Below are 27,269 nucleotides of genomic sequence, written 5' to 3' on the forward strand. Positions count from 1 at the left end.
TATTTGGTTTTCTGGCCAATGAGAAAATCGTTCCAATGTATTTCGATGTCATATGTTATTGAATTTCTCCCACTTCAGTCATTTCCGTCCTGGAGTCATCGGAAGGGAAAGGTAATCTAATCGAGACTGTGATTGGTGAAATTCACTTTTTATGGCCCATTCTTATTATGTTTTTTCTTTGTCTCTTTGCAGCTTTGTCTGGGAAGTGGTGGTGCACTCAGGCTCCAGTATGTTTGAAAGAGTAGTTTGGAATTGCCCTGTTGTTATTTGTGTGATTACTTTATGGCTCATGCCCCCGGACTGTCTCACATTTAGCATTCATGCTCGCTGTGTCTGAAAATGCATTTGGTTTTCCAGTTTTGTTTGTGTTCCTTGTTAAGTGCTTTCTGTTTTGCGATTCGCTCAATAAATTACGAATTAACAGGGTTTCCGAGGTAACTTCCAGCTGCAAAAATCCTCAACTGAGAATCTGGGAAACTTTCACGGAGTATGGTCAGTCGGAGCAAAAGTAAGGAAGTCGTTCGTTTCTGCAGTGTTTCACAATGCTACCTTTCCCGTGAGCAGTCGAACAGACTAAATGATTTTGCCACAGACTGCGACGGTAAGCTCCGCAAAAACGTAATTCTTTAAAGCAGGTGTAAGCAACACAACGTTATTGGGGTACACCGCGTGGAAACAGACACTTCGGTGTATCTCGTCCATGCTCACCACAGAGCCAAATTTAAACAAGTCCCATGAAACAACGAGTTAACGGAAACAGAAAGGTGAAAGGTAGAATGGCTTCAACTTTCAGTGCTGGATGCCACTGAGCTGCAGCGGGGGCGACCGTGGCTTGTTTCTGTAGTGTAGTGGTCATCACGTTCGCCTTACACGCGAAAGGTCCCCAGTTCGAAACTGGGCAGAAACTGCTTTGCTCTTCAACTGCAGCCTTTGACATCGACAAGAGCGGAGCTTTCTTGCTTGCTTTCCCATGTGCAAACCTGCCTTCGAGTTTGCTTGAATAAATCTTCTCTCGTGGTGCAATGCAATGCAATTCCATTTAATTACTGTGCAAAGCATTGTAAAGTTTTTCTCCAACATGGTTCTGATCATATGCCATTCTGTTTGAGAGTGTAGTTACCCCCTTCTGATCCTTCCACGAAAAGCATTACCGCATTCGCATTCCTTGCGCAGGCGGCCCGGTTCAAAGACAGGGAAGAAGCTGATGTGCTGGTGTCACAGTGCACCACGGATTCCTCAACTAGTCTGTCTGTCAAATGTATCCCAAAGTCGTCTCTGAAACACCTCATTTGGAAGGTGTCTGTCGTTATTCAACGTGCGAGAATTGGCACCAGAGGTCCTGAATCATGTTTTGGAGCAGTTCACACGTTAGTGGCTCATTCAATCAGCAACAGCAATGAAAGAAATTACACTCTCAGAGGAACCTCTGGACCTGTGCTTTCATAGCGTCGCAAGTATTAAGGTGCGACCCGAGATCTAAGCCACGTTGGAACTGAAACGGAGGAATCGACAGAGAGGCTACAGAATGACATCGCATCTATTTGGTTTTCTTTAAATCACTGACGAGCAGGAAAATGTAAACGGTGAAGGCGAGTGGGGAAGTGAGGCAGTTGCAGATCTGGAGAAAGTCCTTCTTTGTGATTCACTCAGCAACCAGAGACGTGACGGTGACTCAGGCGTGAGAGCTCATCACATCATGAACAAACAGCAATCAAGGGCAGTTAGCACCTCTTCCGGAGTGGGGGTGGGGTGAGGTAATTACCTTTTGACTTCTGTTACTATGTTCAGAAACTGCCTTTTGGATTGAGGTGAACAGAAACTGCATTTCTAAAAAGCACCATGGAACTTGTTAAAATGTATTGAGTCGCTTTTTCTCATCGATTCCCACACAGGTTTCCAACTCAGTTGGTATCCATGAGGCTCATGTCCAGGTGTGATAATCTCTGCAGCAAATTGCACGGTTAAGGTAAAAGGCAAGGAAAGTGGCATCTCGAACCGGCCCCGAGGTCAGACCTTCCTCACAATGTAATCTGTCGTTCTCGGATTGTAATACTACCTCCGGTTTTAGGATGGAACATTCTTTGGGAACCTTATTCTGCAAAACAGACACAGTGCCTGAAACTATGCTGCACGGTATGATTTGGGAAACGGCCTGCTCAGCTTTGTGCATTTTCCCTGTAGTCCGGTGTGTTTCATGTTCCGTGTAAACGTGAAAGTTGTCCTGTTTCGAGCAATGGGTGAAATCATTTAGCAAAGCAAGAATCGAAATTGCAGTAATGTCAAGTAGCTCATGGTAATTTGACCGAATCATAACCGATCATATATTCTCACGCACTCACAGATACATTTGTAGCTGAATCCAGTCTGAGAAGATAGACTCAGCTTACCAGTGATTTTTGTCTGGATTGATGGGCTATCGTTAACTGCTGAGAAATTGATATTGTCGACGGGCACATCCCAGCAGCTGTGCGAGTCGGAGAGGGATCATGGAACCTTTTTCACTTGAGTTTACATCTGTTGTTATGCAGGAAAACAATTGGAAGTGCAAGAAAATGGACTCGCGGGCGTGTTGCTAGTGTGGCCGAGCGGTCTAAGGCGCTGGATTAAGGCTCCCGTCTCGCCCGAGGGCAGGGTTCGAATCCCACCGCTGCCGTTTCTGCGGAGCTGCTGGTTTAAATGCTGTTTCATTCCCCTGCTGCATTTCTGTTTGAAACAGAAGCAAAATGAGTTTGCTTCCCGGGGAATTGACTGCGGTGTGGAAAAGTGCCGAATTTTCCAAAGTGTCTGTGCTGTCGTGATCGTGTTCGCCTCCCGCGGGGAAAATCGCCAGCGGCTCCACTGTTGCTTTCTGTTCCAGGCAAGTTGAGCTTTTACTGGAACCGAATGGAGACTGTTATTTCATCGTTGTTGCGAAACAGAGTCCTACGGTGACTCGACTCGTCGTTATTTGGTTTTCTGGCCAATGAGAAAATCGTTCCAATGTATTTCGATGTCATATGTTATTGAATTTCTCCCACTTCAGTCATTTCCGTCCTGGAGTCATCGGAAGGGAAAGGTAATCTAATCGAGACTGTGATTGGTGAAATTCACTTTTTATGGCCCATTCTTATTATGTTTTTTCTTTGTCTCTTTGCAGCTTTGTCTGGGAAGTGGTGGTGCACTCAGGCTCCAGTATGTTTGAAAGAGTAGTTTGGAATTGCCCTGTTGTTATTTGTGTGATTACTTTATGGCTCATGCCCCCGGACTGTCTCACATTTAGCATTCATGCTCGCTGTGTCTGAAAATGCATTTGGTTTTCCAGTTTTGTTTGTGTTCCTTGTTAAGTGCTTTCTGTTTTGCGATTCGCTCAATAAATTACGAATTAACAGGGTTTCCGAGGTAACTTCCAGCTGCAAAAATCCTCAACTGAGAATCTGGGAAACTTTCACGGAGTATGGTCAGTCGGAGCAAAAGTAAGGAAGTCGTTCGTTTCTGCAGTGTTTCACAATGCTACCTTTCCCGTGAGCAGTCGAACAGACTAAATGATTTTGCCACAGACTGCGACGGTAAGCTCCGCAAAAACGTAATTCTTTAAAGCAGGTGTAAGCAACACAACGTTATTGGGGTACACCGCGTGGAAACAGACACTTCGGTGTATCTCGTCCATGCTCACCACAGAGCCAAATTTAAACAAGTCCCATGAAACAACGAGTTAACGGAAACAGAAAGGTGAAAGGTAGAATGGCTTCAACTTTCAGTGCTGGATGCCACTGAGCTGCAGCGGGGGCGACCGTGGCTTGTTTCTGTAGTGTAGTGGTCATCACGTTCGCCTTACACGCGAAAGGTCCCCAGTTCGAAACTGGGCCGAAACTGCTTTGCTCTTCAACTGCAGCCTTTGACATCGACAAGAGCGGAGCTTTCTTGCTTGCTTTCCCATGTGCAAACCTGCCTTCGAGTTTGCTTGAATAAATCTTCTCTCGTGGTGCAATGCAATGCAATTCCATTTAATTACTGTGCAAAGCATTGTAAAGTTTTTCTCCAACATGGTTCTGATCATATGCCATTCTGTTTGAGAGTGTAGTTACCCCCTTCTGATCCTTCCACGAAAAGCATTACCGCATTCGCATTCCTTGCGCAGGCGGCCCGGTTCAAAGACAGGGAAGAAGCTGATGTGCTGGTGTCACAGTGCACCACGGATTCCTCAACTAGTCTGTCTGTCAAATGTATCCCAAAGTCGTCTCTGAAAGACCTCATTTGGAAGGTGTCTGTCGTTATTCAACGTGCGAGAATTGGCACCAGAGGTCCTGAATCATGTTTTGGAGCAGTTCGCACGTTAGTGGCTCATTCAATCAGCAACAGCAATGAAAGAAATTCCACTCTCAGAGGAACCTCTGGACCTGTGCTTTCATAGCGTCGCAAGTATTAAGGTGCGACCCGAGATCTAAGCCACGTTGGAACTGAAACGGAGGAATCGACAGAGAGGCTACAGAATGACATCGCATCTATTTGGTTTTCTTTAAATCACTGACGAGCAGGAAAATGTAAACGGTGAAGGCGAGTGGGGAAGTGAGGCAGTTGCAGATCTGGAGAACGTCCTTCTTTGTGATTCACTCAGCAACCAGAGACGTGACGGTGACTCAGGCGTGAGAGCTCATCACATCATGAACAAACAGCAATCAAGGGCAGTTAGCACCTCTTCCGGAGTGGGGGTGGGGTGAGGTAATTACCTTTTGACTTCTGTTACTATGTTCAGAAACTGCCTTTTGGATTGAGGTGAACAGAAACTGCATTTCTAAAAAGCACCATGGAACTTGTTAAAATGTATTGAGTCGCTTTTTCTCATCGATTCCCACACAGGTTTCCAACTCAGTTGGTATCCATGAGGCTCATGTCCAGGTGTGATAATCTCTGCAGCAAATTGCACGGTTAAGGTAAAAGGCAAGGAAAGTGGCATCTCGAACCGGCCCCGAGGTCAGACCTTCCTCACAATGTAATCTGTCGTTCTCGGATTGTAATACTACCTCCGGTTTTAGGATGGAACATTCTTTGGGAACCTTATTCTGCAAAACAGACACAGTGCCTGAAACTATGCTGCACGGTATGATTTGGGACACGGCCTGCTCAGCTTTGTGCATTTTCCCTGTAGTCCGGTGTGTTTCATGTTCCGTGTAAACGTGTAAGTTGTCCTGTTTCGAGCAATGGGTGAAATCATTTAGCAAAGCAAGAATCGAAATTGCAGTAATGTCAAGTAGCTCATGGTAATTTGACCCAATCATAACCGATCATATATTCTCACGCACTCACAGATACATTTGTAGCTGAATCCAGTCTGAGAAGATAGACTCAGCTTACCAGTGATTTTTGTCTGGATTGATGGGCTATCGTTAACTGCTGAGAAATTGATATTGTCGACGGGCACATCCCAGCAGCTGTGCGAGTCGGAGAGGGATCATGGAACCTTTTTCACTTGAGTTTACATCTGTTGTTATGCAGGAAAACAATTGGAAGTGCAAGAAAATGGACTCGCGGGCGTGTTGCTAGTGTGGCCGAGCGGTCTAAGGCGCTGGATTAAGGCTCCCGTCTCGCCCGAGGGCTGGGTTCGAATCCCACCGCTGCCGTTTCTGCGGAGCTGCTGGTTTAAATGCTGTTTCATTCCCCTGCTGCATTTCTGTTTGAAACAGAAGCAAAATGAGTTTGCTTCCCGGGGAATTGACTGCGGTGTGGAAAAGTGCCGACTTTTCCAAAGTGTCTGTGCTGTCGTGATCGTGTTCGCCTCCCGCGGGGAAAATCGCCAGCGGCTCCACTGTTGCTTTCTGTTCCAGGCAAGTTGAGCTTTTACTGGAACCGAATGGAGACTGTTATTTCATCGTTGTTGCGAAACAGAGTCCTACGGTGACTCGACTCGTCGTTATTTGGTTTTCTGGCCAATGAGAAAATCGTTCCAATGTATTTCGATGTCATATGTTATTGAATTTCTCCCACTTCAGTCATTTCCGTCCTGGAGTCATCGGAAGGGAAAGGTAATCTAATCGAGACTGTGATTGGTGAAATTCACTTTTTATGGCCCATTCTTATTATGTTTTTTCTTTGTCTCTTTGCAGCTTTGTCTGGGAAGTGGTGGTGCACTCAGGCTCCAGTATGTTTGAAAGAGTAGTTTGGAATTGCCCTGTTGTTATTTGTGTGATTACTTTATGGCTCATGCCCCCGGACTGTCTCACATTTAGCATTCATGCTCGCTGTGTCTGAAAATGCATTTGGTTTTCCAGTTTTGTTTGTGTTCCTTGTTAAGTGCTTTCTGTTTTGCGATTCGCTCAATAAATTACGAATTAACAGGGTTTCCGAGGTAACTTCCAGCTGCAAAAATCCTCAACTGAGAATCTGGGAAACTTTCACGGAGTATGGTCAGTCGGAGCAAAAGTAAGGAAGTCGTTCGTTTCTGCAGTGTTTCACAATGCTACCTTTCCCGTGAGCAGTCGAACAGACTAAATGATTTTGCCACAGACTGCGACGGTAAGCTCCGCAAAAACGTAATTCTTTAAAGCAGGTGTAAGCAACACAACGTTATTGGGGTACACCGCGTGGAAACAGACACTTCGGTGTATCTCGTCCATGCTCACCACAGAGCCAAATTTAAACAAGTCCCATGAAACAACGAGTTAACGGAAACAGAAAGGTGAAAGGTAGAATGGCTTCAACTTTCAGTGCTGGATGCCACTGAGCTGCAGCGGGGGCGACCGTGGCTTGTTTCTGTAGTGTAGTGGTCATCACGTTCGCCTTACACGCGAAAGGTCCCCAGTTCGAAACTGGGCAGAAACTGCTTTGCTCTTCAACTGCAGCCTTTGACATCGACAAGAGCGGAGCTTTCTTGCTTGCTTTCCCATGTGCAAACCTGCCTTCGAGTTTGCTTGAATAAATCTTCTCTCGTGGTGCAATGCAATGCAATTCCATTTAATTACTGTGCAAAGCATTGTAAAGTTTTTCTCCAACATGGTTCTGATCATATGCCATTCTGTTTGAGAGTGTAGTTACCCCCTTCTGATCCTTCCACGAAAAGCATTACCGCATTCGCATTCCTTGCGCAGGCGGCCCGGTTCAAAGACAGGGAAGAAGCTGATGTGCTGGTGTCACAGTGCACCACGGATTCCTCAACTAGTCTGTCTGTCAAATGTATCCCAAAGTCGTCTCTGAAACACCTCATTTGGAAGGTGTCTGTCGTTATTCAACGTGCGAGAATTGGCACCAGAGGTCCTGAATCATGTTTTGGAGCAGTTCACACGTTAGTGGCTCATTCAATCAGCAACAGCAATGAAAGAAATTACACTCTCAGAGGAACCTCTGGACCTGTGCTTTCATAGCGTCGCAAGTATTAAGGTGCGACCCGAGATCTAAGCCACGTTGGAACTGAAACGGAGGAATCGACAGAGAGGCTACAGAATGACATCGCATCTATTTGGTTTTCTTTAAATCACTGACGAGCAGGAAAATGTAAACGGTGAAGGCGAGTGGGGAAGTGAGGCAGTTGCAGATCTGGAGAAAGTCCTTCTTTGTGATTCACTCAGCAACCAGAGACGTGACGGTGACTCAGGCGTGAGAGCTCATCACATCATGAACAAACAGCAATCAAGGGCAGTTAGCACCTCTTCCGGAGTGGGGGTGGGGTGAGGTAATTACCTTTTGACTTCTGTTACTATGTTCAGAAACTGCCTTTTGGATTGAGGTGAACAGAAACTGCATTTCTAAAAAGCACCATGGAACTTGTTAAAATGTATTGAGTCGCTTTTTCTCATCGATTCCCACACAGGTTTCCAACTCAGTTGGTATCCATGAGGCTCATGTCCAGGTGTGATAATCTCTGCAGCAAATTGCACGGTTAAGGTAAAAGGCAAGGAAAGTGGCATCTCGAACCGGCCCCGAGGTCAGACCTTCCTCACAATGTAATCTGTCGTTCTCGGATTGTAATACTACCTCCGGTTTTAGGATGGAACATTCTTTGGGAACCTTATTCTGCAAAACAGACACAGTGCCTGAAACTATGCTGCACGGTATGATTTGGGAAACGGCCTGCTCAGCTTTGTGCATTTTCCCTGTAGTCCGGTGTGTTTCATGTTCCGTGTAAACGTGAAAGTTGTCCTGTTTCGAGCAATGGGTGAAATCATTTAGCAAAGCAAGAATCGAAATTGCAGTAATGTCAAGTAGCTCATGGTAATTTGACCGAATCATAACCGATCATATATTCTCACGCACTCACAGATACATTTGTAGCTGAATCCAGTCTGAGAAGATAGACTCAGCTTACCAGTGATTTTTGTCTGGATTGATGGGCTATCGTTAACTGCTGAGAAATTGATATTGTCGACGGGCACATCCCAGCAGCTGTGCGAGTCGGAGAGGGATCATGGAACCTTTTTCACTTGAGTTTACATCTGTTGTTATGCAGGAAAACAATTGGAAGTGCAAGAAAATGGACTCGCGGGCGTGTTGCTAGTGTGGCCGAGCGGTCTAAGGCGCTGGATTAAGGCTCCCGTCTCGCCCGAGGGCAGGGTTCGAATCCCACCGCTGCCGTTTCTGCGGAGCTGCTGGTTTAAATGCTGTTTCATTCCCCTGCTGCATTTCTGTTTGAAACAGAAGCAAAATGAGTTTGCTTCCCGGGGAATTGACTGCGGTGTGGAAAAGTGCCGAATTTTCCAAAGTGTCTGTGCTGTCGTGATCGTGTTCGCCTCCCGCGGGGAAAATCGCCAGCGGCTCCACTGTTGCTTTCTGTTCCAGGCAAGTTGAGCTTTTACTGGAACCGAATGGAGACTGTTATTTCATCGTTGTTGCGAAACAGAGTCCTACGGTGACTCGACTCGTCGTTATTTGGTTTTCTGGCCAATGAGAAAATCGTTCCAATGTATTTCGATGTCATATGTTATTGAATTTCTCCCACTTCAGTCATTTCCGTCCTGGAGTCATCGGAAGGGAAAGGTAATCTAATCGAGACTGTGATTGGTGAAATTCACTTTTTATGGCCCATTCTTATTATGTTTTTTCTTTGTCTCTTTGCAGCTTTGTCTGGGAAGTGGTGGTGCACTCAGGCTCCAGTATGTTTGAAAGAGTAGTTTGGAATTGCCCTGTTGTTATTTGTGTGATTACTTTATGGCTCATGCCCCCGGACTGTCTCACATTTAGCATTCATGCTCGCTGTGTCTGAAAATGCATTTGGTTTTCCAGTTTTGTTTGTGTTCCTTGTTAAGTGCTTTCTGTTTTGCGATTCGCTCAATAAATTACGAATTAACAGGGTTTCCGAGGTAACTTCCAGCTGCAAAAATCCTCAACTGAGAATCTGGGAAACTTTCACGGAGTATGGTCAGTCGGAGCAAAAGTAAGGAAGTCGTTCGTTTCTGCAGTGTTTCACAATGCTACCTTTCCCGTGAGCAGTCGAACAGACTAAATGATTTTGCCACAGACTGCGACGGTAAGCTCCGCAAAAACGTAATTCTTTAAAGCAGGTGTAAGCAACACAACGTTATTGGGGTACACCGCGTGGAAACAGACACTTCGGTGTATCTCGTCCATGCTCACCACAGAGCCAAATTTAAACAAGTCCCATGAAACAACGAGTTAACGGAAACAGAAAGGTGAAAGGTAGAATGGCTTCAACTTTCAGTGCTGGATGCCACTGAGCTGCAGCGGGGGCGACCGTGGCTTGTTTCTGTAGTGTAGTGGTCATCACGTTCGCCTTACACGCGAAAGGTCCCCAGTTCGAAACTGGGCCGAAACTGCTTTGCTCTTCAACTGCAGCCTTTGACATCGACAAGAGCGGAGCTTTCTTGCTTGCTTTCCCATGTGCAAACCTGCCTTCGAGTTTGCTTGAATAAATCTTCTCTCGTGGTGCAATGCAATGCAATTCCATTTAATTACTGTGCAAAGCATTGTAAAGTTTTTCTCCAACATGGTTCTGATCATATGCCATTCTGTTTGAGAGTGTAGTTACCCCCTTCTGATCCTTCCACGAAAAGCATTACCGCATTCGCATTCCTTGCGCAGGCGGCCCGGTTCAAAGACAGGGAAGAAGCTGATGTGCTGGTGTCACAGTGCACCACGGATTCCTCAACTAGTCTGTCTGTCAAATGTATCCCAAAGTCGTCTCTGAAAGACCTCATTTGGAAGGTGTCTGTCGTTATTCAACGTGCGAGAATTGGCACCAGAGGTCCTGAATCATGTTTTGGAGCAGTTCGCACGTTAGTGGCTCATTCAATCAGCAACAGCAATGAAAGAAATTCCACTCTCAGAGGAACCTCTGGACCTGTGCTTTCATAGCGTCGCAAGTATTAAGGTGCGACCCGAGATCTAAGCCACGTTGGAACTGAAACGGAGGAATCGACAGAGAGGCTACAGAATGACATCGCATCTATTTGGTTTTCTTTAAATCACTGACGAGCAGGAAAATGTAAACGGTGAAGGCGAGTGGGGAAGTGAGGCAGTTGCAGATCTGGAGAACGTCCTTCTTTGTGATTCACTCAGCAACCAGAGACGTGACGGTGACTCAGGCGTGAGAGCTCATCACATCATGAACAAACAGCAATCAAGGGCAGTTAGCACCTCTTCCGGAGTGGGGGTGGGGTGAGGTAATTACCTTTTGACTTCTGTTACTATGTTCAGAAACTGCCTTTTGGATTGAGGTGAACAGAAACTGCATTTCTAAAAAGCACCATGGAACTTGTTAAAATGTATTGAGTCGCTTTTTCTCATCGATTCCCACACAGGTTTCCAACTCAGTTGGTATCCATGAGGCTCATGTCCAGGTGTGATAATCTCTGCAGCAAATTGCACGGTTAAGGTAAAAGGCAAGGAAAGTGGCATCTCGAACCGGCCCCGAGGTCAGACCTTCCTCACAATGTAATCTGTCGTTCTCGGATTGTAATACTACCTCCGGTTTTAGGATGGAACATTCTTTGGGAACCTTATTCTGCAAAACAGACACAGTGCCTGAAACTATGCTGCACGGTATGATTTGGGACACGGCCTGCTCAGCTTTGTGCATTTTCCCTGTAGTCCGGTGTGTTTCATGTTCCGTGTAAACGTGTAAGTTGTCCTGTTTCGAGCAATGGGTGAAATCATTTAGCAAAGCAAGAATCGAAATTGCAGTAATGTCAAGTAGCTCATGGTAATTTGACCCAATCATAACCGATCATATATTCTCACGCACTCACAGATACATTTGTAGCTGAATCCAGTCTGAGAAGATAGACTCAGCTTACCAGTGATTTTTGTCTGGATTGATGGGCTATCGTTAACTGCTGAGAAATTGATATTGTCGACGGGCACATCCCAGCAGCTGTGCGAGTCGGAGAGGGATCATGGAACCTTTTTCACTTGAGTTTACATCTGTTGTTATGCAGGAAAACAATTGGAAGTGCAAGAAAATGGACTCGCGGGCGTGTTGCTAGTGTGGCCGAGCGGTCTAAGGCGCTGGATTAAGGCTCCCGTCTCGCCCGAGGGCTGGGTTCGAATCCCACCGCTGCCGTTTCTGCGGAGCTGCTGGTTTAAATGCTGTTTCATTCCCCTGCTGCATTTCTGTTTGAAACAGAAGCAAAATGAGTTTGCTTCCCGGGGAATTGACTGCGGTGTGGAAAAGTGCCGACTTTTCCAAAGTGTCTGTGCTGTCGTGATCGTGTTCGCCTCCCGCGGGGAAAATCGCCAGCGGCTCCACTGTTGCTTTCTGTTCCAGGCAAGTTGAGCTTTTACTGGAACCGAATGGAGACTGTTATTTCATCGTTGTTGCGAAACAGAGTCCTACGGTGACTCGACTCGTCGTTATTTGGTTTTCTGGCCAATGAGAAAATCGTTCCAATGTATTTCGATGTCATATGTTATTGAATTTCTCCCACTTCAGTCATTTCCGTCCTGGAGTCATCGGAAGGGAAAGGTAATCTAATCGAGACTGTGATTGGTGAAATTCACTTTTTATGGCCCATTCTTATTATGTTCTTTCTTTGTCTCTTTGCAGCTTTGTCTGGGAAGTGGTGGTGCACTCAGGCTCCAGTATGTTTGAAAGAGTAGTTTGGAATTGCCCTGTTGTTATTTGTGTGATTACTTTATGGCTCATGCCCCCGGACTGTCTCACATTTAGCATTCATGCTCGCTGTGTCTGAAAATGCATTTGGTTTTCCAGTTTTGTTTGTGTTCCTTGTTAAGTGCTTTCTGTTTTGCGATTCGCTCAATAAATTACGAATTAACAGGGTTTCCGAGGTAACTTCCAGCTGCAAAAATCCTCAACTGAGAATCTGGGAAACTTTCACGGAGTATGGTCAGTCGGAGCAAAAGTAAGGAAGTCGTTCGTTTCTGCAGTGTTTCACAATGCTACCTTTCCCGTGAGCAGTCGAACAGACTAAATGATTTTGCCACAGACTGCGACGGTAAGCTCCGCAAAAACGTAATTCTTTAAAGCAGGTGTAAGCAACACAACGTTATTGGGGTACACCGCGTGGAAACAGACACTTCGGTGTATCTCGTCCATGCTCACCACAGAGCCAAATTTAAACAAGTCCCATGAAACAACGAGTTAACGGAAACAGAAAGGTGAAAGGTAGAATGGCTTCAACTTTCAGTGCTGGATGCCACTGAGCTGCAGCGGGGGCGACCGTGGCTTGTTTCTGTAGTGTAGTGGTCATCACGTTCGCCTTACACGCGAAAGGTCCCCAGTTCGAAACTGGGCCGAAACTGCTTTGCTCTTCAACTGCAGCCTTTGACATCGACAAGAGCGGAGCTTTCTTGCTTGCTTTCCCATGTGCAAACCTGCCTTCGAGTTTGCTTGAATAAATCTTCTCTCGTGGTGCAATGCAATGCAATTCCATTTAATTACTGTGCAAAGCATTGTAAAGTTTTTCTCCAACATGGTTCTGATCATATGCCATTCTGTTTGAGAGTGTAGTTACCCCCTTCTGATCCTTCCACGAAAAGCATTACCGCATTCGCATTCCTTGCGCAGGCGGCCCGGTTCAAAGACAGGGAAGAAGCTGATGTGCTGGTGTCACAGTGCACCACGGATTCCTCAACTAGTCTGTCTGTCAAATGTATCCCAAAGTCGTCTCTGAAAGACCTCATTTGGAAGGTGTCTGTCGTTATTCAACGTGCGAGAATTGGCACCAGAGGTCCTGAATCATGTTTTGGAGCAGTTCGCACGTTAGTGGCTCATTCAATCAGCAACAGCAATGAAAGAAATTCCACTCTCAGAGGAACCTCTGGACCTGTGCTTTCATAGCGTCGCAAGTATTAAGGTGCGACCCGAGATCTAAGCCACGTTGGAACTGAAACGGAGGAATCGACAGAGAGGCTACAGAATGACATCGCATCTATTTGGTTTTCTTTAAATCACTGACGAGCAGGAAAATGTAAACGGTGAAGGCGAGTGGGGAAGTGAGGCAGTTGCAGATCTGGAGAACGTCCTTCTTTGTGATTCACTCAGCAACCAGAGACGTGACGGTGACTCAGGCGTGAGAGCTCATCACATCATGAACAAACAGCAATCAAGGGCAGTTAGCACCTCTTCCGGAGTGGGGGTGGGGTGAGGTAATTACCTTTTGACTTCTGTTACTATGTTCAGAAACTGCCTTTTGGATTGAGGTGAACAGAAACTGCATTTCTAAAAAGCACCATGGAACTTGTTAAAATGTATTGAGTCGCTTTTTCTCATCGATTCCCACACAGGTTTCCAACTCAGTTGGTATCCATGAGGCTCATGTCCAGGTGTGATAATCTCTGCAGCAAATTGCACGGTTAAGGTAAAAGGCAAGGAAAGTGGCATCTCGAACCGGCCCCGAGGTCAGACCTTCCTCACAATGTAATCTGTCGTTCTCGGATTGTAATACTACCTCCGGTTTTAGGATGGAACATTCTTTGGGAACCTTATTCTGCAAAACAGACACAGTGCCTGAAACTATGCTGCACGGTATGATTTGGGACACGGCCTGCTCAGCTTTGTGCATTTTCCCTGTAGTCCGGTGTGTTTCATGTTCCGTGTAAACGTGTAAGTTGTCCTGTTTCGAGCAATGGGTGAAATCATTTAGCAAAGCAAGAATCGAAATTGCAGTAATGTCAAGTAGCTCATGGTAATTTGACCCGATCATATATTCTCACGCACTCACAGATACATTTGTAGCTGAATCCAGTCTGAGAAGATAGACTCAGCTTACCAGTGATTTTTATCTGGATTGATGGGCTATCGTTAACTGCTGAGAAATTGATATTGTCGACGGGCACATCCCAGCAGCTGTGCGAGTCGGAGAGGGATCATGGAACCTTTTTCACTTGAGTTTACATCTGTTGTTATGCAGGAAAACAATTGGAAGTGCAAGAAAATGGACTCGCGGGCGTGTTGCTAGTGTGGCCGAGCGGTCTAAGGCGCTGGATTAAGGCTCCCGTCTCGCCCGAGGACTGGGCTCGAATCCCACCGCTGCCGTTTCTGCGGAGCTGCTGGTTTAAATGCTGTTTCATTCCCCTGCTGCATTTCTGTTTGAAACAGAAGCAAAATGAGTTTGCTTCCCGGGGAATTGACTGCGGTGTGGAAAAGTGTCGAATTTTCCAAAGTGTCTGTGCTGTCGTGATCGTGTTCGCCTCCCGCGGGGAAAATCGCCAGCGGCTCCACTGTTGCTTTCTGTTCCAGGCAAGTTGAGCTTTTACTGGAACCGAATGGAGACTGTTATTTCATCGTTGTTGCGAAACAGAGTCCTACGGTGACTCGACTCGTCGTTATTTGGTTTTCTGGCCAATGAGAAAATCGTTCCAATGTATTTCGATGTCATATGTTATTGAATTTCTCCCACTTCAGTCATTTCCGTCCTGGAGTCATCGGAAGGGAAAGGTAATCTAATCGAGACTGTGATTGGTGAAATTCACTTTTTATGGCCCATTCTTATTATGTTCTTTCTTTGTCTCTTTGCAGCTTTGTCTGGGAAGTGGTGGTGCACTCAGGCTCCAGTATGTTTGAAAGAGTAGTTTGGAATTGCCCTGTTGTTATTTGTGTGATTACTTTATGGCTCATGCCCCCGGACTGTCTCACATTTAGCATTCATGCTCGCTGTGTCTGAAAATGCATTTGGTTTTCCAGTTTTGTTTGTGTTCCGTGTTAAGTGCTTTCTGTTTTGCGATTCGCTCAATAAATTACGAATTAACAGGGTTTCCGAGGTAACTTCCAGCTGCAAAAATCCTCAACTGAGAATCTGGGAAACTTTCACGGAGTATGGTCAGTCGGAGCAAAAGTAAGGAAGTCGTTCGTTTCTGCAGTGTTTCACAATGCTACCTTTCCCGTGAGCAGTCGAACAGACTAAATGATTTTGCCACAGACTGCGACGGTAAGCTCCGCAAAAACGTAATTCTTTAAAGCAGGTGTAAGCAACACAACGTTATTGGGGTACACCGCGTGGAAACAGACACTTCGGTGTATCTCGTCCATGCTCACCACATCGCCAAAATTAAACAAGTCCCATTAAACAACGAGCTAACGGAAACAGAAAGGTGAAAGGTAGAATGGCTTCAACTTTCAGTGCTGGATGCCACTGAGCTGCAGCGGGGGCGACCGAGGCTTGTTTCTGTAGTGTAGTGGTCATCACGTTCGCCTTACACGCGAAAGGTCCCCAGTTCGAAACTGGGCAGAAACTGCTTTGCTCTTCAACTGCAGCCTTTGACATCGACAAGAACGGAGCTTTCTTGCTTGCTTTCCCATGTGCAAACCTGCCTTCGAGTTTGCTTGAATAAATCTTCTCTCGTGGTGCAATGCAATGCAATTCCATTTAATTACTGTGCAAAGCATTGTAAAGTTTTTCTCCAACCTGTTTCCTATCATATGCCATTCTGTTTGAGAGTGTAGTTACCCCCTTCTGATCCTTCCACGAAAAGCATTACCGCATTCGCATTCCTTGCGCAGGCGGCCCGGTTCAAAGACAGAGAAGAAGCTGATGTGCTGGTGTCACAGTGCACCACGGATTCTTCAACTAGTCTGTCTGTCAAATGTATCCCAAAGTCGTCTCTGAAAGACCTCATTTGGAAGGTGTCTGTCGTTATTCAACGTGCGAGAATTGGCACCAGAGGTCCTGAATCATGTTTTGGAGCAGTTCACACGTTAGTGGCTCATTCAATCAGCAACAGCAATGAAAGAAATTACACTCTCAGAGGAACCTCTGGACCTGTGCTTTCATAGCGTCGCAAGTATTAAGGTGCGACCCGAGATCTAAGCCACGTTGGAACTGAAACGGAGGAATCGACAGAGAGGCTACAGAATGACATCGCATCTATTTGGTTTTCTTTAAATCACTGACGAGCAGGAAAATGTAAACGGTGAAGGCGAGTGGGGAAGTGAGGCAGTTGCAGATCTGGAGAAAGTCCTTCTTTGTGATTCACTCAGCAACCAGAGACGTGACGGTGACTCAGGCGTGAGAGCTCATCACATCATGAACAAACAGCAATCAAGGGCAGTTAGCACCTCTTCCGGAGTGGGGGTGGGGTGAGGTAATTACCTTTTGACTTCTGTTACTATGTTCAGAAACTGCCTTTTGGATTGAGGTGAACAGAAACTGCATTTCTAAAAAGCACCATGGAACTTGTTAAAATGTATTGAGTCGCTTTTTCTCATCGATTCCCACACAGGTTTCCAACTCAGTTGGTATCCATGAGGCTCATGTCCAGGTGTGATAATCTCTGCAGCAAATTGCACGGTTAAGGTAAAAGGCAAGGAAAGTGGCATCTCGACCGGCCCCGAGGTCAGACCTTCCTCACAATGTAATCTGTCGTTCTCGGATTGTAATACTACCTCCGGTTTTGGGATGGAACATTCTTTGGGAACCTTATTCTGCAAAACAGACACAGTGCCTGAAACTATGCTGCACGGTATGATTTGGGAAACGGCCTGCTCAGCTTTGTGCATTTTCCCTGTAGTCCGGTGTGTTTCATGTTCCGTGTAAACGTGAAAGTTGTCCTGTTTCGAGCAATGGGTGAAATCATTTAGCAAAGCAAGAATCGAAATTGCAGTAATGTCAAGTAGCTCATGGTAATTTGACCCGATCATATATTCTCACGCACTCACAGATACATTTGTAGCTGAATCCAGTCTGAGAAGATAGACTCAGCTTACCAGTGATTTTTATCTGGATTGATGGGCTATCGTTAACTGCTGAGAAATTGATATTGTCGACGGGCACATCCCAGCAGCTGTGCGAGTCGGAGAGGGATCATGGAACCTTTTTCACTTGAGTTTACATCTGTTGTTATGCAGGAAAACAATTGGAAGTGCAAGAAAATGGACTCGCGGGCGTGTTGCTAGTGTGGCCGAGCGGTCTAAGGCGCTGGATTAAGGCTCCCGTCTCGCCCGAGGACTGGGCTCGAATCCCACCGCTGCCGTTTCTGCGGAGCTGCTGGTTTAAATGCTGTTTCATTCCCCTGCTGCATTTCTGTTTGAAACAGAAGCAAAATGAGTTTGCTTCCCGGGGAATTGACTGCGGTGTGGAAAAGTGTCGAATTTTCCAAAGTGTCTGTGCTGTCGTGATCGTGTTCGCCTCCCGCGGGGAAAATCGCCAGCGGCTCCACTGTTGCTTTCTGTTCCAGGCAAGTTGAGCTTTTACTGGAACCGAATGGAGACTGTTATTTCATCGTTGTTGCGAAACAGAGTCCTACGGTGACTCGACTCGTCGTTATTTGGTTTTCTGGCCAATGAGAAAATCGTTCCAATGTATTTCGATGTCATATGTTATTGAATTTCTCCCACTTCAGTCATTTCCGTCCTGGAGTCATCGGAAGGGAAAGGTAATCTAATCGAGACTGTGATTGGTGAAATTCACTTTTTATGGCCCATTCTTATTATGTTCTTTCTTTGTCTCTTTGCAGCTTTGTCTGGGAAGTGGTGGTGCACTCAGGCTCCAGTATGTTTGAAAGAGTAGTTTGGAATTGCCCTGTTGTTATTTGTGTGATTACTTTATGGCTCATGCCCCCGGACTGTCTCACATTTAGCATTCATGCTCGCTGTGTCTGAAAATGCATTTGGTTTTCCAGTTTTGTTTGTGTTCCGTGTTAAGTGCTTTCTGTTTTGCGATTCGCTCAATAAATTACGAATTAACAGGGTTTCCGAGGTAACTTCCAGCTGCAAAAATCCTCAACTGAGAATCTGGGAAACTTTCACGGAGTATGGTCAGTCGGAGCAAAAGTAAGGAAGTCGTTCGTTTCTGCAGTGTTTCACAATGCTACCTTTCCCGTGAGCAGTCGAACAGACTAAATGATTTTGCCACAGACTGCGACGGTAAGCTCCGCAAAAACGTAATTCTTTAAAGCAGGTGTAAGCAACACAACGTTATTGGGGTACACCGCGTGGAAACAGACACTTCGGTGTATCTCGTCCATGCTCACCACATCGCCAAAATTAAACAAGTCCCATTAAACAACGAGCTAACGGAAACAGAAAGGTGAAAGGTAGAATGGCTTCAACTTTCAGTGCTGGATGCCACTGAGCTGCAGCGGGGGCGACCGAGGCTTGTTTCTGTAGTGTAGTGGTCATCACGTTCGCCTTACACGCGAAAGGTCCCCAGTTCGAAACTGGGCAGAAACTGCTTTGCTCTTCAACTGCAGCCTTTGACATCGACAAGAACGGAGCTTTCTTGCTTGCTTTCCCATGTGCAAACCTGCCTTCGAGTTTGCTTGAATAAATCTTCTCTCGTGGTGCAATGCAATGCAATTCCATTTAATTACTGTGCAAAGCATTGTAAAGTTTTTCTCCAACATGGTTCTGATCATATGCCATTCTGTTTGAGAGTGTAGTTACCCCCTTCTGATCCTTCCACGAAAAGCATTACCGCATTCGCATTCCTTGCGCAGGCGGCCCGGTTCAAAGACAGAGAAGAAGCTGATGTGCTGGTGTCACAGTGCACCACGGATTCTTCAACTAGTCTGTCTGTCAAATGTATCCCAAAGTCGTCTCTGAAAGACCTCATTTGGAAGGTGTCTGTCGTTATTCAACGTGCGAGAATTGGCACCAGAGGTCCTGAATCATGTTTTGGAGCAGTTCACACGTTAGTGGCTCATTCAATCAGCAACAGCAATGAAAGAAATTACACTCTCAGAGGAACCTCTGGACCTGTGCTTTCATAGCGTCGCAAGTATTAAGGTGCGACCCGAGATCTAAGCCACGTTGGAACTGAAACGGAGGAATCGACAGAGAGGCTACAGAATGACATCGCATCTATTTGGTTTTCTTTAAATCACTGACGAGCAGGAAAATGTAAACGGTGAAGGCGAGTGGGGAAGTGAGGCAGTTGCAGATCTGGAGAAAGTCCTTCTTTGTGATTCACTCAGCAACCAGAGACGTGACGGTGACTCAGGCGTGAGAGCTCATCACATCATGAACAAACAGCAATCAAGGGCAGTTAGCACCTCTTCCGGAGTGGGGGTGGGGTGAGGTAATTACCTTTTGACTTCTGTTACTATGTTCAGAAACTGCCTTTTGGATTGAGGTGAACAGAAACTGCATTTCTAAAAAGCACCATGGAACTTGTTAAAATGTATTGAGTCGCTTTTTCTCATCGATTCCCACACAGGTTTCCAACTCAGTTGGTATCCATGAGGCTCATGTCCAGGTGTGATAATCTCTGCAGCAAATTGCACGGTTAAGGTAAAAGGCAAGGAAAGTGGCATCTCGACCGGCCCCGAGGTCAGACCTTCCTCACAATGTAATCTGTCGTTCTCGGATTGTAATACTACCTCCGGTTTTGGGATGGAACATTCTTTGGGAACCTTATTCTGCAAAACAGACACAGTGCCTGAAACTATGCTGCACGGTATGATTTGGGAAACGGCCTGCTCAGCTTTGTGCATTTTCCCTGTAGTCCGGTGTGTTTCATGTTCCGTGTAAACGTGAAAGTTGTCCTGTTTCGAGCAATGGGTGAAATCATTTAGCAAAGCAAGAATCGAAATTGCAGTAATGTCAAGTAGCTCATGGTAATTTGACCCAATCATAACCGATCATATATTCTCACGCACTCACAGATACATTTGTAGCTGAATCCAGTCTGAGAAGATAGACTCAGCTTACCAGTGAATTTTGTCTGGATTGATGGGCTATCGTTAACTGCTGAGAAATTGATATTGTAGACGGGCACATCCCAGCAGCTGTGCGAGTCGGAGAGGGATCATGGAACCTTTTTGCACGTGAGTTTACATCTGTTGTTATGCAGAAACACAATTGGAAGTGCAAGAAAAAGTACCCGTGGGCGTGTTGGTAGTGTGGCCGAGCGTTCTAAGGCGCTGGGTTAAGGCTCCAGCCTCGACTGAGGCGTGGGAGCAGCTGGTTTAAATGCTGTTTCATTCCCCTGCTGCATTTCTGTTTAAAACAGAAGTAAAATGAGTTTGCTTCCCGGGCAATTGACTGCGGTGTGGGAAAGCGCCGAATTTTCCAAAGTATCTGTGCTGTCATGATCGTGTTCACCACCCGCGCGGAAAATCGCCAGTGTCTCTACTGTTGCTTTCTGTTCCAGGCAAGTTGAGCTTTTACTGGAACCGAATGGAGACTGTTATTTCATCGTTGTTGCGAAACAGAGTCCTACGGTGACTCAACTCATCGTTATTTGGTTTTCTGGCCAATGAGAAAATCGTTCCAATGTATTTCGATGTCATATGTTATTGAATTTCTCCCACTTCAGTCATTTCCGTCCTGGAGTCATCGGAAGGGAAAGGTAATCTAATCGAGACTGTGATTGGTGAAATTCACTTTTTATGGCCCATTCTTATTATGTTCTTTCTTTGTCTCTTTGCAGCTTTGTCTGGGAAGTGGTGGTGCACTCAGGCTCCAGTATGTTTGAAAGAGTAGTTTGGAATTGCCCTGTTGTTATTTGTGTGATTACTTTATGGCTCATGCCCCCGGACTGTCTCATATTTAGCATCCATGCTCGCTGTGTCTGAAAATGCATTTGGTTCTCCAGTTTTGTTTGTGTTCCGTGTTAAGTGCTTTCTCTTTTGCGACTCGCTCAATAAATTACGAATTAACAGGGTTTCTGAGGTAACTTCCAGCTGCAAAAATCCTCAACTGAGAATCTGGGAAACTTTCACGGAGTATGGTCAGTCGGAGCAAAAGTAAGGAAGTCGTTCGTTTCTGCAGTGTTTCACAATGCTACCTTTCCCGTGAGCCGTCGAACAGACTAAATGATTTTGCCACAGACTGCGACGGTAAGCTCCGCAAAAACGTAATTCTTTAAAGCAGGTGTAAGCAACACAACGTTACCGGGGTACACCGCGTGGAAACAGATACTTCGGTGTATCTCGTCCATGCTCACCACATAGCCAAATTTAAACAAGTCCCATGAAACAACGAGTTAACGGAATCAGAAAGGTGAAAGGTAGAATGGCTTCAACTTTCATTGCTGGATGCCACTGAGCTGCAGCGGGGTCGACCGAGGCTTGTTTCTGTAGTATCGTGGTCATCACTTTCACCTTACACACGAACGGTCCCCAATTCGAAACTGGGCAGAAACTACTTTGCTCTTCAACTGCAGCCTTTGACATCGACAAGAACGGAGCTTTCTTGCTTGCTTTCCCATGTGCAAACCTGCCTTCGCGTTTGTTTGAATAAATCTTCTCTCGTAGTGCAATGCAATGCAATTCCATTTAATTGCTGTGCAAAGCATTGTAAAGTTTTTCTCCAACCTGGTTCTGATCATATGCCATTCTGTTTGAGAGTGTAGTTACCCCCTTCTGATCCTTCCACGAAAAGCATAACCGCATTCGCATTCCTTGCGCAGGCGGCCCGGTTCAAAGACAGGGAAGAAGCTGATGTGCTGGTGTCACAGTGCACCACGGATTCCTCAACTAGTCTGTCTGTCAAATATATCCCAAAGTCGTCTCTGAAAGACCTCATTTGGAAGGTGCCTGTCGTTATTCAACGTGCGAGAATTGGTCCTGAATCATGTTTTGGAGCAGTTCACACGTTAGTGGCTCATTCAATCAGCAACAGAAATGAAAGAAATTACACTCTCAGAGGGACCTTTGGACTTTCATCAGAGCTGCAACTTCCTCACTTCCCCACTCGCCCTCGCCGTTTACATTTTCCTGCTCGTCAGTGATTTAAAGAAATCTAAATGGATGCGATGTCATTCTGTCGCCTCTGTGTAGATTCCTCCGTTTCAGTTCCAACGTGGCTTCTTTCTCGGGCTGCACCGTAATACTAGCGACGCCACGAAAGCACCCCTGTTACCTCAGTGTGATAACAGGCCATTTGTTTGAATAAAATGACCCTCCAAAGAGTAACCCACCCAAACACTTTTTCCGATCATATTTCTTCACATTTACTGCTGACTAATACACATATCCCTGAACACAATGTGCGATTTAGCCTGGCCTGCTCACCTAAATTGCACATGTTTGGATTGTGGGAGTACACCACAGCACAGTCACATAGACTTGGGGATAACGTGCAAAGTCCCCACAGTCACCCGTGGGGAGAATCAAACCAATGTCCCTGGCGCTGTGAGGCAGCATTGCTCACCACTGAGGTACCGTGTAATCTTTTGCAATAAGTAAAATCAGTGAAAGATACGACAAAAACAAGTTTCAAATGAACACTCTCCGGCATTGTCAAAGCATGTCAATCTTGCATTCAATACGAATAGGTGTAATGAAATTTTTTTTTAAAATCCCTGCAATTCATGAATAAACAATAATTAAAAGTTTAATTTGATCATAATAATGTTTCGACGAATTGCAATTTTTAATGACAAATGTAGGTAATTAGCTGACTAATGAATAATTGGAAGTGGCATATATTTACTTAATGCCGAAGAACGCGACTTGTTTTCCCCTTGTTAAACAGCAGCATAATAGTGTGTGTGTGTGTGTGTGTTCGAAATGTTTGAATCAAGCTCTTTCTAACAAAATAACTGATGACTTACGATCACTTAGCCTTGTCACCTTTAAAACCACAACATTGTCAAATATTTTCCAGGAATTTACAACCAGAAGAACTAGTTAACTTCTTTTCATGGGAACCCAAAGAGAATAAGTAGCGGACACTGTGAATTAGTTGAGTCAATGCAAGAATTCAGCTGAAGACAACATCCCTTCTTTCCAAAATGTTCAAAAATTAAAAAATCAAAATTTATTGCCATTGTTGAATGAAAGAATAGAGATGATAATTCTTTTTCATTTGATTTTGTTGCATGAAACATCCGTAAGCCGTATTATGATTACGAGCACAATAAATGTGAGCATTGAAGTCAAATATAATTAATTGAATTCAACTATGTTTCAACAGGTAAAATAAAAATTGATATTTACAATGATTGAGAGATTGTGCACTGCAATATCTTTGCAGTGGTTCATGTACTGTGCCGTAAATCCAAATTTGCGCAACCTACTAGATGAAATAATTATTATTTTTATTCTAAATCAGCAACAATTGAATTACAAACGTCTGCCAATGCATTAAGGAATAATGAATAATCACTTTTTGCAAGTGATTGAGCAATGTCTGGAAATGAACTGGAATTAATTCAGTTAAAAGTAATTACATTTCCCTGAATTTTAAGGCTGAGATTACCGTGATCATTCAAATGAGCAAACATCAGATATTTGCAATGACGTTGGATTGGAAGTCATTGGTTCCTTTGTGGGGTAGGTGACCTGAAAAATAAAGGCATTTTCATACTGTAATAATTGTACTCAGAAATAATGGATTAAATCTAAATGTGAATCTCATTATACTTGTTCAAAAGACTTATTTATAAATAATTGTGCCATTATTGTAATGGCAATGACTTGATAATGAATGCTGTATTTTGAAGAATTAAAATGATACAATATTTCAAAAGCACTTTGCTGTGATGTTGGTTGGATATTTATTAAGATCAGTAAACTGAGGCATAAAACATTGTACCTAGCTTTATGGATTGAAGAAAAATGAGCCATTCGGTGATTATTGAGCAAAATTCTTCTTTTTTAAAGTAAAAAATGTACTTAATACAAGAATTGTGAATTTCCATACCCCGGATTCCTTGTAGAGATATGTTACATCAATTTATATGATCAATATTATGATCAATGTTGAAAGATTTGTGTCAGAATTAGGAAGAGAATTCGTAAATCATGAAAGTGAGCTTGAAACTGAACAATGTAGTCAATGATATGTGGCATATATGAGATTTTAATAATATTATAATTTTTGGACAATTTTTGGACAATGATGAAAAAAGTTGGAATAATAATGCCAAAAAAATCAACATGGTCAAAGCAGTTCTTTTCTTACAATGAAATGAAAACAATAATCATTTTGTAGCACGCATGATTTGAAATAGCAGTTTTTTTAATGTGACATATACAGTGAAGACTAACCCTTTTGCAAAAACGTAGGAACTTCAAGAATTTAAAATGCAATATTTGTTCAATTTGTAATAAAATGGTTATAATTTGAATTGTCTCTTGTACACACACAACAAAAAAGGAGCTTAAAGATCGTTAGATTGACAAAAATTTGCTTCCCAACGTTATTGTAGTATCCTCAATATCTGTGATAAACTAGAATTATTGGTTTAAACAATATAAATCAACATTAACGACTGAACTGAAATTTAACACATCAATTGCATTAACTGCATAGAATAGTAAATAAATGCTTACTGTTGTCATTTGTCCCAGGAACAATAAGACACTTACTCAGGTTATTCCACTGAATAGTAATCAGCTGATGATGAATATCTTTGTGTCGCTTTATGTGCACTGTTTTGTGTGAACATTGATTTCAATAAATTTAGATATTTACATGAATTAGGAACAGACTGATAACTGGGTGTGAAAGATCTTATTTAAGATTAGACAATTTTTAGTATTCACTAGGTTTGCTGAACAAAACACAGTTAAGTCATCATGCAATAAACTGGATTCGAGAGAAATATGCAAAATTCAATTTCAAATGGGTGCACTCGGATATTTTCACAACATTTCAATCTTACATTCAATATAAATAGATGAGTGGAAAACTAAAAACAAATTTAAGACAACTCATAAACAGATCAATAACTAAAAATTGATATATAGTAGGAAGTGGCATTTGCTTATTTAACTGAAGAAGAACTTGATTTTTTTCCTCATATTTACACCTTTGAAGCATCAACTTCTTTGTGCAGTCTGAACTCAGCTCTTCAGAACAAAAGAAAATCAAGGAATATCTGTACTTTGCATATTTCATCTTTGTGAGTGCAACATTATCAAATATTTTGCAAAGAATATTGATTGAGTGGAATTAGATACATTCTGTTACTGGTGGACTGAAGAAAATATATAGCAGATATTGTGATTATTGGAATGAACAACCAATGAAAACATATCTAATGTTGAATTGAAAGGCAATTCATTCGATTCTTAGATATTTTCTTATCAACATTCAGAGCTGCTCTGGCACAGCTCTGTGCAAGATCGGAATTGAAATTGTACCCTCGGGTCTGGTAACAGAGACACGACCAGAGTGGCACAAGATTCCTTAATAACATTCCGAACCAGGCTGGGCAGGGCTGAAAACTAATCAGATGATTATTGTGATAATTGGCTTGGAATTATATGGTTGGATACTGTGTGTAATCTACTGAAAATTCAGTAGCAATTTACAATAATGATGGGAGTAAACAAATGTCTTAATTAAACATGATTTTTATGATCACGTGGGGAACGACAGCTTGACAGGATCGTGTGATTAGTGTGCATTATATATAAAAAATGAATTTAATTATTCTTTTTGGTCAGAAGTTTCTCATCTTCTGAAATGCAGATTAAAATGTTTTTGTTCGACACGTAAATTGGAACAAAATGATGAATTGGTCAGTCAATGTGTCTATTCAGCTGAAGACAAGTTTCATTCTTTCTGAAAATGTACGATTTCTAAGAAGTCACTATTTCCTGTGATTGTTTAATGAAATAAGATAGATGCCAACCCTTTTTTGTATGCTTCAAAAAATTCATGGGGATTTGAACGATTTTGCACATGAAAAATATTCAATTGTTATTGTGATTAAAAACACAATAAATGTTAACATTAAAGTGATTTCCAATCAAATCAATTCAAAAGTGTTTCCAAGTTTTAACTGAAAAGCAATATTCAGAATGATCGAGTGATTGTACATTGCAATGTCCTTGCATTAGTTATTATATGGAAACATAGTTCCACATGTCCACCCCTTACCGAATTGAACAATTATTAGGTATTGGCAACAAATCGATTTGAAAACTTTTATTAATGAATTTAAGAATAATGAGGTATCTCCTCTTCCTATTCCACTGAGTAATGTTCAGAAACGAAGAGAAATATTGCAGTGTAAAATAACTGGTGTTCTCTGAATTCCAATGGCTGAGAAGACTGTGATCTTTCAAATGAGCAAAAGTCAGATATTTACAAATGATGTTGCAATGGCAATTATTGGTCTTTTGTAGGTATATTGGCCTGATCAAACAGGTTTTAATATTGTAGCACTCACACTAAGAAATAAGGAAGGTATGAAAAGCACATTGTTCTTGTTATAAAGCCGAAGTTAAAGTATTGCGTAATTATTGTAATTGACCATTGTTTCTAAAATCCTGATAAATAAATTGACTTAATATTTTGAATGCACTTTGCTCTGATGTCGATTGTATATTCATTAAGATTAATAAACTGAAAATTAAAATATAAAGCTTGGCTTTAATAATTTAAAAATCTCAGCAACAATTGAACATCGTTCAACTTTTTTTTGGTCGGTTCATGTCTATTTTATTAATATAACTTTTATCATGATAAATGTTTAGATAAATGTCAGAACTAGGAAGAAAATAATGAGGATGGGAAAGTGAGTATTATTATGAACTAAACATCGAATTAAGGACATTTGGTACAGGAATTCATTTTGTCGCAAAAAACTAATAATTCTGTGATTATTGTTCATTGACAACTAATGTTGGAAGAAAATAAAACTATCTCAAAATGAAACTAAAATAAATATCATTTTTGAGGTCACATGATTTGAAAAACGGAAATTGTCACTTAATGTGACATTTGAGCTGAAGAATCGTTCTTCCCCCCTCCCCCCGCCACCCCCATGTATATTCCTTTCAATAATGTAAAATTTAGCTTAAGTTGAACTAAATAACAAATGGATATTCCTCCATTATTTTCTTGCACACAAAAAATAAAAAAAAATCATGAAAATGATATCGCTATGCAAGGAATAATTTCACAGATAATAAGTGTTTATATTGAATTGAAATGTCACCATAGATGTAGGAGTGATTTCCCCTGACAAGGAATGAAGACTGAGGAGATA

General features: G+C 43.3%; 4 non-coding genes across 4 annotated transcripts; all 4 read left to right on the forward strand.

Annotated features, from left to right (window-relative positions):
• Positions 1-834: 834 nt before the first annotated feature.
• On the forward strand, positions 835-907 carry trnav-uac (transfer RNA valine (anticodon UAC)). The gene has a single exon. It is a non-coding gene; the product is annotated as a tRNA-Val (tRNA).
• Positions 908-6,722: 5,815 nt separating this feature from the next.
• On the forward strand, positions 6,723-6,795 carry trnav-uac (transfer RNA valine (anticodon UAC)). The gene has a single exon. It is a non-coding gene; the product is annotated as a tRNA-Val (tRNA).
• An 8,749-nt stretch (positions 6,796-15,544) lies between these two features.
• On the forward strand, positions 15,545-15,617 carry trnav-uac (transfer RNA valine (anticodon UAC)). Its single transcript has one exon. It is a non-coding gene; the product is annotated as a tRNA-Val (tRNA).
• Positions 15,618-18,477: 2,860 nt separating this feature from the next.
• On the forward strand, positions 18,478-18,550 carry trnav-uac (transfer RNA valine (anticodon UAC)). Its single transcript has one exon. It is a non-coding gene; the product is annotated as a tRNA-Val (tRNA).
• The last annotated feature ends 8,719 nt before the right edge of the window (positions 18,551-27,269 follow it).

Source organism: Chiloscyllium punctatum, chromosome 18, assembly GCF_047496795.1.
Source record: "Chiloscyllium punctatum isolate Juve2018m chromosome 18, sChiPun1.3, whole genome shotgun sequence".
Taxonomy (NCBI): Eukaryota; Metazoa; Chordata; class Chondrichthyes; order Orectolobiformes; family Hemiscylliidae; genus Chiloscyllium; species Chiloscyllium punctatum.